Genomic DNA, 16,763 nt, shown 5'->3' on the forward strand with positions numbered 1-16,763 from the left:
AAATTGTTAGCTCCCTGGTGCCCCTTGTGAAGCCAGCTCTTATTCTTCTCCCCTGTAAGGATGTTCATTTGCCCACAATCTGACTATGAGACTTTTCAGTCATAACAGCAATCCTCTGGAATGGTTTGCCAACTATGAGGAAGATGTTTTTGCATTGGGGGAGGGAAAGGGACTGCAAATCAGCCTAGCTTCTGAAAACTTTCTTTTGAATTGGTTCTTTAAGTGATGTTGATAAAAGATGGGTGGATTTTTTTTCTAGCATAGTTTTTGTTTGAAGTGGTGTTTTATAGTTATGGTTATTTTGTTTTGATGTTTAATGTGCTGATGCAAAATTTGTTTAGGTCAACTTGGGCCCCTTTTTAGGGGGAACGCAGGAAATAATTAAAATGGTGTGTGAAGAAGTTGGCAGAAATAGCACCAAAGGATATTGTGGTGTAAAGGGTATGCTCGTGTAAGACATTTAGACCTTTATACTAATAAGGGTAAGAGATGAAATCAGGTGTTCTAACTGGTGTTTCATTTGTTAAGAGTAAAGATATTGTGGCTCAGCTCAATCCCCAGCATCTCCAGTTAAAATGACCAGGTGATGTGGAAGACCTCTGTCTAAGACCCTGAAAAGCTGCTGCCAGTCTGAGTGGACCACACTGACATTAATGGACCAGTGGTCTGATTCAGTATAAGGCAGCTTCATGTATATGTATTCTTTTAAAACACATATTTCCCCATTAATTTGCAACAATACAATTTTTGGGATACCAAAAATAAAAACAGGTAAATTTGAAATCATGTGTATCATTGTATTGTCGAAGACTTTCACAGCCGGATTCAACTGGTTGTGGTGGGTTTTCCAGGCTGTGTGGCCATGGTCTGGTGGATCTTGTTCCTACCGTTTCCACCTGCATTTGTGGCTGGCATCTTCAGAGGTGTATCACAGAGGGAAGTCTGTTACACACACTGTTACACGCTGCTTTGAAGCATTGTTTAGAGAACTTGAAGAGCAGAGGCTAAGATATGGTTGATATGTGTCTCAGGCAATCACTCATGCTAATTTTGCATTGGCCTTTTCCACACGGCAGAAATGAAAAGTTTTGAAGACTTTTTTTAAAAAAAATCTGTTTTGACTTTTTGTGTTTGCTCTACATGGACAAAAAAATAGCATTGCCAGCCAAAACATGTTTTTCCCACCTGCTGACTGACAGAGCTCTTGTGATTCTCTGTCCTGCCTGCAATTTGGTGAAAGTTTCCCACAGACGTTTCCCCAAAACACTTTTTATGTCATCCTCAAGATGTTATATTTCTGCTGTGCAAAAAGGCCATTGTGTAATCAGGATCTTAAGGCAAGTATGGTCAATAAAGTCAGAACACACTGGCAAACAGCCTTTATTGTACCTATAATTACCTTTGCAGTGGTTTATCCCCCCTCTTGAACTGTAAAAGATTCTCAATTAATTTTTACATAAATTTACCATTTAGTATTACCTCATAAAAAAGCAGACTGATGGCAGATGGAATTAATTTTGCTAATTAATACTGAATTGGATAACTTTTCTCATGACATTTATGAGTAAATAATGTAGAGTCTGTTATGAAGATTTATTGGGAAAGCATTGATTGGTGTATGTAGTCAAAATATAATGACTATATTAATAATTGTATGTATATCTGAACCAGTGGTGGGATTCTAATAATTTAACAACCAGGTCCCCCCCACTGCGTGCACCCCCTCCCCCCTGCCCACTTACCTGCTGCAGAGAAACTTCTTGTGGGGGTGGAGGGAGGGCAACGGGGCCTTGCCTCCACTGCTCTGAAAGCCCACTCACTCCCCTGGGACAACGGAGTTTTTAGCACCTTGGAGCAGCCAGGCAGCAAGGCACCCAGCTGCTCCAGGGCTCTGAAAGCTGCTTTTAACAACCAGTCCTCCGAACTCAACAAAAAATTTGGTACCGGTTCTGCCGAACTGGTGCAAACCGGCTGAATCCCACCACTGATCTGAACCTAAAAGATTATGACTGTCTTATATTCTGTGTCCTACAACACAGCAGAAAAGGATTTAGCAGTGCTGCCAGACAAGGTGTGTAAATATTGGGTTATCTTGTAAATGAAAGCCTTTCCTCTGCAAGATATCATGGAAGGATCTAGAATTGTTTGGAAAGAAGGTCCAGATTAAAAAAAAACCTGCTATGGCCTTCGGGATGTTGTTTACCCTCTAGAGCTCCAAAGACAAGGAATGTAATTATGAATCATTAGAAGAAGTCTTTTTTTCTGAAGCTAGCAGTCTGATGAGGATCAGCCTTAATCTTACTGTTTAAATGCTACCATATGTCTTAAATACTGTCTAGATCCAAATGGCAGAGTTCTAGAACTAGAGGGAGAAGTGATTCATGATGAAGGCTCATTTCCAGTTATAACCTATCTGAGACTGTGTCAGTTATAAGGTCTGCATGATAAAAATAGGTGCTAGCATACTGAATTACACTTCTTCATTTCTCCTACTTTCTTTTGATTGTATACTATCATTGTATCCTACCATTGCTAAAAGATGGCCGGGAGATTGCAGAGAAGCTGAATGAATTCTTTGCATCTGTCTTCACCCAAAAGGAGGTGAGGGAAATTCCTGCACCTGAACCAAACTTCTTAGGAGGCGAATCCAAGGAACTAGCGAAGATAGTGGTAGACAAGGAAGAAGTTCTGGCAGCCACTGATAAACTAAATGCTACCAAATCCCCTGGCCTAGATTACATTCACCCAAGAGTTCTTAAAGAGCTCAAGCATGAAATTGCTGATCTTCTCACTTTAATATGCAACTTATCCCTGAAATCAGCCTCCATCCCTAAAGACTGGAAGATGGCCAATGTCACACCAATCTTTAAGAAAGGATCTAGGGGAGACCTGGGAAATTACAGGCCAGTCAGTTTAATATCTGTTCCTGGTAAATTAGTAAAATATATCATTAAAGATAAAATGATAAAACATGTAGAAAAGCAAGACCTGCTGAGGAAGAGGCAGCATGGCTTTTGCAGAGGCAAGTCCTGACTTACAAACTTACTAGAGTTCTTTGAGGGTGTAAACAGGCATGTGGATAAGGGGGAACCAGTGGACATTGTCTACTTGGATTTCCAAAAGGCTTTTGACAAAGTTCCTCACCAGAGACTGTTGAGAAAACTCAGCAATGAAGAAATTAGAGGGCAAGTCCTCCTATGGATTAAAAACTGGTTGAGAAACAGGAAGCAAAGAGTGGGTGTAAATGGGAAGTTCTCACAATGGAGAGATGTAGGGAATGGTGTCCCCCAAGGATCCGTTTTGGGACCAGTGCTCTTTAACCTATTCATAAATGACCTGGAAGTAGGGGTGGGTAGCGTGGTGGCCAAGTTTGCGGATGATACCAAATTATGTAGGGTGGTGAGAACCGCAAAGGATCGCGAAGAGCTCCCAGCGGACCTTGATAAATTAGGTGATTTGGCTAAGAAATGGCAAATTTATTTATTTATTATTTCAATTTCTATACTGCCCGATCCCCGAAGGGCTCCGGGCGGTGAACAACATAATATAAAACATGAAGCATTAAACAGGAGCGAATCCAGTACACAATACATAGGCTCCATCAATAAAACGTCTTAAAATACTTAAAACCAGCGGTTAATAATTAACATTTAAACAAGGCAGTTCAGTGTAGCAAAATGTAAAGTGATGCACATAGGGGCAAAGAATCCAAACTTCACATACACGCTACAAGGGTCAGTGCTATCAGTCACAGACCAGGAAAGGGATTTGGGCGTCTTAGTTGATAGTTCTATGGGAATGTCAGCTCAATGCATGGCAGCTGTGAAAAAGGCAAACTCTATGCTGGGGATAATTAGGAAAGGAATTGATAATAAAACTGCAAAGATTATCATGCCCTTGTATAAAGCAGTGGTGCGACCGCACTTGGAGTACTGTGTTCAGTTCTGGTCGCCACATCTCAAAAAGGATATCGAAGAGATAGAAAAAGGGCAGAGAAGGGCAACAAGGATGATTGAGGGATTGGAGGACTTTTTTATTTTTTATTTATTGTATTATTTGGATTTCTATACCGCCTTATCCCCAAGGGGCTCTTTCCTTATGAGGAGAGGCTGCAGCGTTTGGGACTCTTTAGTTTGGAGAGGAGACGTCTGAGGGGGGTTATGATTGAAGTCTACAAAATTATGCATGGGGTAGAAAATGTTGACAGAGAGACATTTTTCTCTCTTTCTCACTATACTAGAACCAGGGGGCATGCATTGAAAAATGCTGGGGGGGAAGAATAAGGACTAATAAAAGCTGGCTGCCCGTTGTGGATTCAGGTATGGAACACTGAAGCCGAGCGAATTCAATCTAGGTTCCTGTATAAGATCTTTGGAACCCCTCGCTCCATACCCTATGCAGCCTTGTGTTTGGAAGCTGGCCAACATCTGTTGGAAACCATAGCCTGGTGCCGCACTTTAAGGTTCTGGGTACGCATCTGTTTTCACGATGGCCAGCTCAGATTTACCTCAAACGCGCTCTCTTATTTGGTCTCGATGGAGTGGTGGATTCATATAACCAATAAGTTGCAAGACCTAGCTGTGTCCCTTGATGATCTTCTTCTTATGACTGCTAATGAGATATACCATCTCATAAAGCAAAGACTCTTTGAGCAGGACTACCAGAAACTGATGGCACAAGCAAATAAAACCTACTCTCCAATCCATCTGCATATTTTGCCTCGTTTTCCCACTCCTGCTAACTATCTACATTTTCTACATGAGCCCACTCTGAGACGCGCTGTCACCTTAGCCAGATGCAATGTTCTTCCTTCTACCAGACGATACAACAGAGAGCACCATCTTCCATCCTCTGATAGATCTTGCACCTGCAATCCTGGTCTTGAAGAAACCATCCATCATGTTCTATTATATTGCCCTCTATATGCTGTAGAGCGGGAAAGACTACTTAATCCTCTCTTAGCTGCTCTAGGCAACACTACAGATGCTGTCAAAACTTTGTTCTTGTTAGACAGCAACTCAACTGTTACCATCGAACAAACTGCTAGATTCTTGTGTGTTGTCATCACTGAACGTTCCCAAATGCTTAGCAGACTCAATCCCAATTCAGTGGCTTAATATTTCAGCTCTCATGGTGCTTGTTTTTTTTAACTCTTTTACCAGCCAATTTTAATTTCCATTGTATAATTTATATATATATGCCATTAAAGGTTTATGATGATGATGATGATGATGATGATGATGATGATGATGATGATGATGATGACTAATAAAAGGAAACACTTCTTCACGCAATGTGTGATTGGTGTTTGGAATATGCTGCCACAGGAAGTGGTGATGGCCACTAACCTAGGCCGTTTCCGCACTGCCGTTGAGGCGCCTCCACGCCGGCAAGAATTCTGCCGGCGTGGAGGCGGAGGCCGTTCGCATGCAAGCATGCAGACGGCCTCTGGAGAGGCCGGCAGGCGGCAGGCGGCTCCACATGGAGCCGCCTCTTCCCCCCTCCCCGTACCAATGACTGTGTCCCCGTCGTCGGCCTGCTGGCCGTCGAAGCCCCGCCCAAGCTGCCCTCCGACCTCCAGGGGTCGGAGGACAGCGAGGGCGGGGCTTCGACGGCCAGCAGGCTGACAACGGGGACACGGTGAGTGGGACGGGGAGGGGAAACAGCGCCTCCGCCAGCTGTTCGCACCGCTCCGCCGGGAACATGCTGTTGAGGGAAAAACAACCCTTTAAAGCCGTGGTGGCGAACCTTTGGCACTCCAGATGTTATGGACTACAATTCCCATCAGCCCCTGCCAGAATGCCCAATTGGCCATGCTGGCAGGGGCTGATGGGAATTGTAGTCCATAACATCTAGAGTGCCAAAGGTTCGCCACCACTGCTTTAAAGGGTTGTTTTTCAGGGCGGCTTGACGCCGCCCTGGGGGAGGGGGAGCGCAGCCTGTGCGAATGGCTCCCTGGGGACGGCGTTTATCCCGTCCCCAGGGCGCCATTTACGGGCCGTGTGGAAACGGCCCTAGATAGCTTTAAAAAGGCCTTGGACAGATTTATGGAGAAGTCGATCTATGGCTACCAATCTTGATCCTCTTTGATCTGAGATTGCAAATGCCTTAGCAGACCAGGTGCTTGGGAGCAGCAGCAGCAGCAGCAGAAGGCTATTGCTTTCACATCCTGCATGTGAGTTCCCAAAGGCACCTGGTGGGCCACTGCAAGTAGCAGAGTGCTGGACTAGATGGACTCTGGTCTGATCTAGCAGGCTCGTTCTTATGTTCTGAAGAACATAACTATTTAGCATAAGGTGCTATGAAAATGACTTCCATCCAGATCAGTTCATGCCACTCCCAGTGCTGCTTGGGAACCTGACCTTCTTTCCCTGTCTGCAAACTCCTTCTTTTGGCAGGTTTTTCAGTTTTAGGCAAATAAAACCAATAATTATTGCTCAGTATGTTATTTATTTCTCCCAAATGTCCATCACTGTTTTTTTCTCATTGCTCATATACATGAATGTGATCTGATTTCAGAGGCAAATGTTGACTTCTGTATGTTTTGTATCGTTTTGGCTAATATTGGATTTTAATTTATCACAATATAAAAAATCAATTTGCAGCTCCAAACCAGCAAATGCTCTAAAAACCAGTATTGGCAGAATTGACATTAGAAAGATGGATTTAGAGGAATTGCTCCATAATTAACGGTGAAAAGAACATAGCTGGGATACTGTTAGAAATATTTCTTGTGATTTTTCCTCTGCAGACTTTTATGTGTTCCAAATATTCATAGAACAAATATAAATGTTCATAATCTTAAGATTTTATTCATGCTTGTACTTGTTCTCTTGATACAAAAAGGAGGCAAAACCCACCCATTATAAACTGCAAGAACAAAGATTGGTGGGGTTTCAGTTTTAGACATCATAATTTCACGAAATACTGAATAATGGGAAACATTGCAAGTTGCCCTATTTATGTTTCTTGGCATCGGGTATCACCCTAGATTATTTTGGGGCTATTTCAGGAGAATAGAAACAAAAAGGGATATGGTCATTCTGCCACAGAGTCAGTCTTTATCTAGATATCTTTTGGGGTAGATTCTTTCAAGTCTTACCATATATATTTTTGTTCCTAGTATAATACAACATTCCTCCTTATACAAAATAATAAATAACAGTTGCGCACTAACATTGGTAAGTCCATTTGCTGCATATTAATTGCAACTGCATTTAGAATTTATTAGTGTCATGTACTACCTTGGCATTCTGTTGCACGTATACCCTTAGAATAGAAGGGAACCGTATTTCAATAAATTTAATGTATGTCATGCCTGTTCTTGCAGGGCTCCCAAAAGTGACATGTAGCAACTGGATCCTATATAAGCAAACTATATAAGCAAATGTGAACAATCAAGTCCATATTATAGTTCTTCACTGTACCCTAAGCTATGAACCATGTGTGTGTGTGCGTGTGTGTTGGGCAAGGTTCCATTCAAAAAGAGGGTGAAACATTGGACCATCTTGTTTGTCCCAGGTGGATTCCTCACGGCAGAAATATAACAGGTTGACAAAGGGAAATATCCTGTGTTGGGGAAGAATTTCGCATGGGTCCCTCCCCCAAAATGGAATTGACCTGTTATATTTCCTTCAATCCAGGTTTTTTAAAAAATGCCAAAATTGCAATCTGTTTGAAAAATCCTGGGTTGAAACCGCTACCAAGGAAATGGCACAGGTGCCAAACCACTTTATTTTTCCCACCCTGCCACCATTGTCCTGCCTTATGTCATGTCAGTTTCATTTCCGCTGAGCTGCCAACTGGTGTGATAGCCCACCACTTCAGAAACATTCCCCAAGCACGTTTTTTCCTCTTGGCAGAAAAGTTACAATTTGTTTTATTAATAATAGTTCGCGGTGGTGGGGGAGAGATCACTCACTGTGTATCAAGGTACACTCCAAAATAATTTTGATTACAGGAGTGTGAATGACAGCCTATGAATCCAAACTCTACTTCTTTTTCTTCTAAGCTGAATGCCAAAATGTATTTTTATTTTCAAAGGGGAATGGGGGAGCAGGGCTAGGTTGGCACCAATATCAGGGCTAGGGCAGGGGCAGATGACACTTTGAAGTGTCACATGGGGGGTACATTGGGCTGGTGTGTCTCACCCTTGTCCGCCTACTCACAACACCAATCTATTCAGCATTCCCTGAGCTATACTCAAGCTGGTGCTGCTACGGTGCACCTCATGCAAAACTTTGTTGCTGTACAAAGCAGCCCTCTCCGTCTTTTCCGCTCACTTCTCTACCCTGCAGCTGGCCAGCCTTCCGCCTGCCACAGCCTCCCCTTTTCCAACCTCCCCTCTATTACTCCACTCAGCCCTCCCCAGGCTCTGTTCAAACTGGAGCTGCTATGTCATGTCATGTCTTGTGCAAAGCAGCCTGCTTGGCTTCTGCCACTCGCCTCTCTCTACTTCAGCCAGCCAGCCTTCTCCTCCTTTCCATGCCTGCCACAATCTCCCTCTTTCCAACCCCGCCCCCAAAGGAGGAGAAACTGAAGAAGGGGGGAAATATCTGATCCAGAAATTGACAACCACTATAGGTGCAGCATTGGCAGCAATGGTGCAGCCAATAAAAGCCCAAGCCAGTGCTGACCTCCACCATTCAGAGCATCATGCAGGGACCAGATGCTACCCTACTCCACACCTCTGCAGGGCACGCCTGTCTTCGTGTCCTCCCCAGAGGTGCAGTTTGTGTGGGGGGGATGCAGTTTTAATTCTTGCCCCAGGCACCATTTTCAATAGCTGTGCACCTCATTGGCACTAGGACCCAGATGCAACATTCTACAACAAGGAAGATCCACCATGTGGCGAAGGAATATACAACCTTACTATCATTTTTTGTGGAACAGAGTATAACTGCAATTTTCCGTCAGAGTAGAAGTCTGTTTCTGACAGCAGACAGATGCCTATAAAAGTTTGCTAACACAACATCGCATCTTCTCCTATTATTTCTGTGTTTAGAAGTTATGACCAGCAGATACCCGAATAAGAATCATGTCCCCAGTACTGATGCATGCATGCATATACTGTAGCATAAAGAAGAAATAGATCCTAGGAAGGGGTTATGCATGTAGAAACAGGCTTGATTCTTAATGGCTGGGATCACCAGACTGATGGGAGCTGATTTTTTCAGCTGAAAAAAGTCCCCAATTGTAACCCTTCCCTTTCCCCAATAAAACACACCCTTGTAAGTATTATTATTATACATACCTTTATGAGGATTATTGGATACTAGCATATTGCATTTAAAGTACCATATCTTTAGTAGTTGGTAAAATATCTTTAATTTTATTTGTAAGTATTTGGGGAAACAAATAAGTATTTATTTGTAAAGTAACAAGAGGGAGAGAAAACAGGTGCTTTGTGAGTGGGATAAGGAACACTCAGACGTCCTTGATCGCATGGCAGCCAGTCTAGGTACATTGCATTGTTTCCTGAAACACTGACACAAAGCAGGTTCGAGAAGATCACAGAAGTGTCAAGGAAAACCAAGGTGGTGCACAAAAACACTCTGATGCTTTGGAGGAAACTGGGGACTGGGGAATCCCAGTTTCTCACAGCATCAAATTGCAATAAATCACCCTCGTGGAAACAGCTTCTATCTTAAGATATTCCTGGTGAATGCATCTTGTATCGAACAAAGCCCAGACTAAGCAGACTATCAGTGATTCTGGCTATAAAATAAGGAAAGATGTGTAGGATCAGCCTGGAGGGGCAATGGCATTGAGCAAGACTACAAAGTGACGGATTTTTTATTTTATTTTATTTTGCAGACCATCTTGTTAGTTTTTTTTAACATTCACTCAAGATTCATTTATTTTGGCAACTTAATATAATCTACAAAAGCTTATAGATTTTGGATATGAATTTTGTAATATTTAAAGGGTGCTTTTTTCCTCACTGAGTGAAAGAATAGCAATGCAGTTGGCATGAAAGGTTAACAGCATTAGAATGAGGAAGGAATGGGTATAATCTGTATTTTCATGGTTGTCAAACTGAAAGTATTGCTGATGGTATCTTGTTGACAGAGTAGCTGATTTTTAAGGGAGCTTTCTTCTGTATATCTAATGTAGTCATTGTAGAATAATGTAGTCAAATGCCCCCAGGAAACAGGATTTACCAATAAGAAAATATTCTCTGTTAACAGGTAGGTGGATGAATCAGGTGCAATCAGGAAAAAATTATACAAATATACAATTTTACCAACTTAATTCGAGACACAAGAGATGCCAAGGCCTAAACCTCATATTGAGATATAGTATCATCTTATGTATCTACCCCCTAATTTGTCATATGTAATGAAATCCGGATGGTCCTACCCATGAAATAGGGAACTGAACTACTAGATGCTATGTATATTGTGCTTTCTGCCATTAACTCAGGATGAGATTTTTGTTCTCAGAGAATGTGACAGGTGATTAGGATTTGCTTTTAGATTAAACAAAATTCATAGGACCATAACAGCATGATATTATCTTCACAATCATGGCATCATCTGCATAATAATATATGGGCCATCTTAAATTTAATAAGGACTTTAGGATTCTCCCCATGGGCAGAAGCTGTTCAGAACAGACTTCAATTTTATTTACAAGGCACCTTTCTGTGATAATATATTATTATGTTTGCTTTAAGAAAACTCACATAAATTCATAGTAATTGAAGACCTGTTCACCAAACCACCTTAACAGTGCAATCTTCAGCACAGTTACATCCTTCTGTGATGTCAGTGAGCTTAGAAGGCTGTAATTCTGCTCAGGATTGCATTGTAAGGCTTACTGAAGCAGTGGGCATTTAGACACTCTAATTTATATTCATTCAGTGTGTGTGCACAGAATATATAGATTGCTAGAACACTGTTTACTTCTTGCCTTTGATTTCATTCAGTTCACTTTAATTAAAATGAGTGTCCTGATATTAGTAGCAAAGGGTCAGTGCCTACTATGAACAAGTGTCAGAAGGGGGCAGAACCTCTTCAGAAGAGAATCCTCCTGCAATTAATACCATGTTCAAGGACCAAGGGTAGTCAGTATCCCAGGAGGAAGCCAAATCCTGTGAGCCACTGGAAACTGTGGCCATGAGCCCCAATACTATGCCAGCTTGGCTCTGGAACTTCCCATTAACCCAGACCTCCAACAATGAGTTGGAAGTCTAAAAAGAATGGTTCAGAAGAAGGACTGTGTGTCTATTAGGATATCCAAACCTGAAGAAAATGTGGCCCAGAGATCTAGGATGCTAGCAGAAGAGCAGGGCCCACTCTATCCATTCATGCCATCAAAAGGTGTCTGTAGGCCTTCAGAAGGGAACAGATGACAGGATATCACAGTGAGGAGTCCACATAAGAGGAGCAGAAGCAGCACTGAGTCAGGAGGGGTGAGGGTGACGAGGGCAGCCTGACTGACCAGGCAAATCATGGAAGCTAGGAGAGAGAGGCTGGCAGGCAAAGGGCACCCCTCCAGGAAGACTAGAAACTAGGTGGGAAGAAGGAAGGAAGAAAGGAGCAGTTGCTGAGGAGGCAGGGCCAGGAGAGGGCCTCTAGTTGACCCTGGCCTGACTGTAACTGACGAGTATCCCTGGGGAAACGCACTAATTCATTTTGTGAAATAGATTTAAATATGGATACAAAGAAGATAATTATGTTTGTGCAGTAGTGACATCAGGATGTGAAAAACGTCACGTGCACCTAAAAGCTCAGTATATAAATGCTGTTGTTCAGTCACTGCCGACCAGAAAACTTCAACTCGCCTATCAGTCAATAAATCACTGACATATTTGTCCTTGGTGATTACCAGAAGGCAGGAAGCTCAAGCATCCCTGCTACAATTTGGAATTTTTTGTGTTGTGAATCACACTTAATCTACAGCATCTGTACTGAAAATCCTCAGAAGTATGAACTGTGTAGAATTTTCATGAATTATGTTAGAGGAATAGCCTGGCTTCCCATGTTCAAAGGCACCTTGCTGGTCTTCTCCCCTTTGCAATGCTGGATCCCAGCTTTGCAGGGGTTGGGGGAGCCAGCAGGGTGTCTATGAATATGGAGAGAGTTCTCCCTGAATCCAAATGCACCCCTATTTGTAAAACTGTTTTTGCAAAGTGGGGGAAACCACCATGGTGCCAGGCCAGGCAAAAGGGTGCTTGGCTGCTCTGCTGGGCCCTGCTTGTTCCTTAGGGTGGGGGGAGGGTGTTGGCAGACCAGTGCCAGGCCAGGCGGAATGGTGCCTTGCCATTGATGCCCTGCTAGGCAGTGCTTCTTCAGGGGGGAAGGTTGGACCGGGGACTGGGTGGGCTGGAGCCAGGCCAGGTGGGAGTATGCCCTGCCAGGCCCTTGCTTCTTCTTTGGAATGCCAGGCTTGATGGAGTGTGTGGCTATTGGCTGGAAGTGAATCATCGTCATGCCTTCCAAACAGAGAATTATGTTTTAGGATTAATTAAGAAGGCACTCTCTCCCCCCACCCCCCACTCCAAATTGAAGGCATGTTTTTCTTTCCAATTGAGGGAATAAATGATCGGTCCTGGGTTGGCTAATGGGGGAGAGGGGTAACAATAAAAGAAAGTAGTACTTTCTCCAACCCATTTGCCTCCACTTCCTAATAGGAGGAATGACTAGTAGGCAGAAAAGAAAAAGAAAGAAAATAATTCAAACACAATAAACAGTACAAAGCAAGGAATGCCTCCTCAAAGCCATGAAAGGAATATTGGTTGTATTTAACTACAATGCAAGGGGAACACAGTGTGTTCAAAGACATACTCACTGACTTTACAGTAGGAAGCCAGAGAAAAGGATGAGAAATAACAAAGGAGTTCCCTCCATTTTGAACAAAGTTGGTATGCTGTATGTTTAATAGTAGCTTCAGCTTTGAGATTCAGATTAAAGTCAAAGGAATGAAAATGAGCACTACATCTAATTTACATAAAATGAGAAAGGGCCAAATCCAGCGTTTGTATTATATTCTACCCTTGCAGTTTTTTGAATCTGTATGTGTGAGATCAGAACACAAGCAGAGGTTTTCCAATATGCTGCTTTGTTCTAATTGAACTAAAGAAGCCTTAATCCAATGTGGTATGTTCCTAGAGGGTAAGACTGAAAAAAAAAAAATCGACCTCCTCTGGTGAACATAGAAATTACTTTTTGAAAGCATTGCAAACTCATTGTTCTCTCCCTTAGTCTCTTTAAACTACTTTCTAAAACATTTTTTTTCAATTATTGAATTGAAAAAGCACAGAACCCTTGCAGGAAGTACCTTGTAATGTTTATGAATTCAGCAAGGAAGAACTTCTGCTGAAGTTCAAGATATCGGAAGTCAAGCAGCCAGAATAAGCCACAAATAAACATATAAAGTGGCCTATTTGATGGGTGTTTTGGTTTGTGGGAGGAGGTTCTTGTGAAGAATAGTTATATAATATAATAGTTATAATTATTAAAAATTATAATTATCAAAATAGTTATAATTATCATTTGCAAGCCATTTTTGTAACACACATTTTTGTAACACATACATATATAATCCTTACTCCCAAAAAACACCCATTGCAAACTTCACCGCATATTGATTGAACCAACTGTTGTGTTGCCCTGTGGTGCAGAAGGCAGATAGTAGAATTTTTCTGGGCCTGTCAGTGTCAACAGAAGCTATTCATCACTGTTGTCAGAAATGAAACAGAGTATCCAATGGATCCATTTCTCTAATTATGTCATTGTCAGTGCCTTCATTTGCAGAATGGATCCATGGAATCCACCTATTGAATCTTGCCTGCCATCTACTTCCAAGGTTAGAGATATTAATTTCAAGGTTTGCAAAACTGTCAAATGAGGAATAATTTTGTTTTTCCCTACCAGTAATTTATTTTCCTACTGGAAATTTGTTTTTCCTTACCTGAAAACTCTCAACAGCCAATTTTGTTCTGCTTTGTAGCACGAGATATTATGCTCTGAGTAGGACACAGAAAAATTATAGACCAAAGCTTCCCACCCCTTCCAGTTCTTAATTTTGAGAATTTGCCAGAGTGAAGAGGAAGCAGTATGTATTTATTTTATTCATTTCTAGATGGCTGTTCTCCCCAATAGATGACTAAAGTAATTTACATCGCTCTTCTCTCATCCATTTATCTTCACAAACACTCTGAAAGGTAGATTAGTCTGAAAGTATGACTGGCTCACAATTACCCAGCAAACTACCACATAGTAGGGATTTGCACCTGAAATGTAAAACTGTAAAAATCTAATGAATAAAATATGCATCCTCACTTGTCAATTATCCCATAAGACATTAGTTGCTCCAAATTGGACTGTTACAACACTCTCCCATGCCTCACTGTTTTCTAATGCAGCCTTTTTTGTTTTTGAAGTGACTGTTTCTAAGATGTAGGTCAGCCAGTCTCAGAACTTGCTATTCCATCAGTTGTTTGCACAGGTTTCTCTTTTAGTATATATCAGCTACTTCCCTATCTAGCTCCACTAGCATGTGGCAAGTCTACCCTGCATCATGCTATGGGACACGAAAATATGCCTAAATTTGCATTTGATATTAAAGAATAAGGAATTTATATAACCAGAGATTCAGTAGGGTTTTTTCTATAGGCCAGCTGGTCATGCAGGCAAGAAAAGATCATATCACTAAGAAAGATCATGTCACTAAGGGCTAAAACGTGACGAAAGGCATATCTTATAGACCTGTTAGGCGTAACTAGCTATATAAGATGGGCTATGTGAATAAACACAGAAATGAAAAGATCAACTGTTAAGAAGAGAAATAAATCTGATCAGATAATTGAAAATGGGTTTTTCTATATTATAATGAACACTGAAATGATAGTGATATATATATATATAGGGACTGTTTATCTTGATTAAAACCAAATACAGAATTCAGTTTATTGCCCCTTTGCATGTAGCCTTTGCATGTAGCCTTGGGCAGTGAAGGACAGAACTTTCCAGCTTTTGTGTAACGATGGTCAGACAAGCTAATTTGATTTTAAGGAAGAAAGCATATGTGGGAGAAATATGGTTATACGGGGTATGTATGGAGGTATGATTATGAATTATGACATATGTATTTGTTGTATCTATAAAAGATGAAGGTCTTTGTCTGGTTGGGTGTGACTCTTAGAGAGAGCACCCTGTGTGTGAAATATCTAAATCTGCACAGTAAAAACATTTCTTTCTGTTTAAAGCCTAATTTTTGGTTTTCTTTCCTTACCAGTCTTTCTAAACGTAACTGATCAGGGCTAGATATCGGTTCTGGTCTGACATTTACTTAGAAGAGAATTTGATAAAAGTAACAAGTATTGATGGGCTACCTCTCATTTGAATTAAGTTTTCATTTATTTATTGTTTAATTATTGTTTATTCTACAATAAATTATTGTTTATTTATTTACAAAATGTATATCCTACTTTTCTGCCCTCAGTAGGGTCATCAAGGCAGCTAACAAATTAAAACATACATAATAAAATAACATTTCAACGCCAATCTCTCCACAGACAAAAAATGCATAATTAAAACTAAAACAGAGCTAAAATACATACAAAGATGTAAAATAAAACATTGGTCACAATTAAAAGATCACTGAGGGAATGCCAAACAAAATAAGTCTTCACGCGCTGACAGAAGATGGCAACAGAAGGGGACTGACAACTCTCCCTGTGGGGAGTGCTCCAGAGTTTTGGTGCCACAAGGACAGGACATCTTATTCTTTGTTATACTTGATAGGTTCTGTATATTATTTCTTCTACATTTGGTGCTTGAATATGAGGATAACAAATCCATTTCCTTGTAATTTTTGGTATCTTAACAGGCCATTTAATTTGCAAGTGATCCGTGACTTTATACATTCCAGTATGTATTTGCGCTTAAGTGTCTTTTCTTGTGGAAGAGCTCACAAAAATATTTCTTTGAGTTATTGTCACTCGCATCACTCCATATGGGAGTCACACAGGGATTAAAGATTGATCTTCCATTCATAATTAAGCCATGTTTAAAAGGCCAGACATTTGAAGTCCATTCTCACATGGAGAATGTTCCAAGGTTAAAGTCTTCCTTTTTTTCTGTGCTTGTTTTCCAGGATGTAGAAATTGTATTCCCTCTTGTGAATGAGTGGCTCTGGATCACACCAATTCAATGGTGTACCATTTGCTTCCAGCCACATAGCACTTTGCTGATGTTTTGGAAGAATGATCAGCCCCTTTCCAGGAAGGAGTTCAATCATGTTCACCCTCAATAATCTTGCTCGCTGGTCCATTTTGTAGTCTGTTCTTCCATCAAACAGCAAATAGGCATCCTGCTTTTTGTTCCCTTTTTTCCCTCTCCCTCCAAGCTATCACATTCAATTTGTCCTCTTTTATTTTCTCATAAGCTGTGCGCTCCTTGTGTTCTCAGCCAGGGTCTGTGCCTAAAATAATAAACTGGTGTGTTCATTGGCATGAAAGAAGCTACAGTTTGAAACTAAGGTTTTTTTCTCTCCTCTGGTGGCAGTATCAAAATAACATCTTAACAGAAAAATCTGCCAATCAGGATTTCAAGCTCTGGTCATTCATTGATCATGTTGTTGACAATGGTAAAAATTCAGCTTTATAATTTTATATATTTTATTTCAAATAATTTTTATTTAAAAAAAAGATTAATGAAAAAGAAAAGAAAGTTAACAATAAAAAGGACTATTGAGAAGGAAAACAAAAAGGAGGGGAGGCTGTTTCCAAGAGCACAATGGCTCACTCACACAGC

The 16,763-nt window shown here is 41.1% G+C and overlaps 1 protein-coding gene across 9 annotated transcripts in view; it reads left to right on the top strand.

The window, feature by feature from the left end:
• DAB1 (DAB adaptor protein 1) overlaps nucleotides 1-16,763 on the top strand; it is an 833,814-nt gene that overhangs the window by 743,018 nt on the left and 74,033 nt on the right. The window lies entirely within an intron of this gene.

This window comes from Sphaerodactylus townsendi, linkage group LG05 (genome assembly GCF_021028975.2).
Source record: "Sphaerodactylus townsendi isolate TG3544 linkage group LG05, MPM_Stown_v2.3, whole genome shotgun sequence".
In the NCBI taxonomy this organism is placed as follows: Eukaryota; Metazoa; Chordata; class Lepidosauria; order Squamata; family Sphaerodactylidae; genus Sphaerodactylus; species Sphaerodactylus townsendi.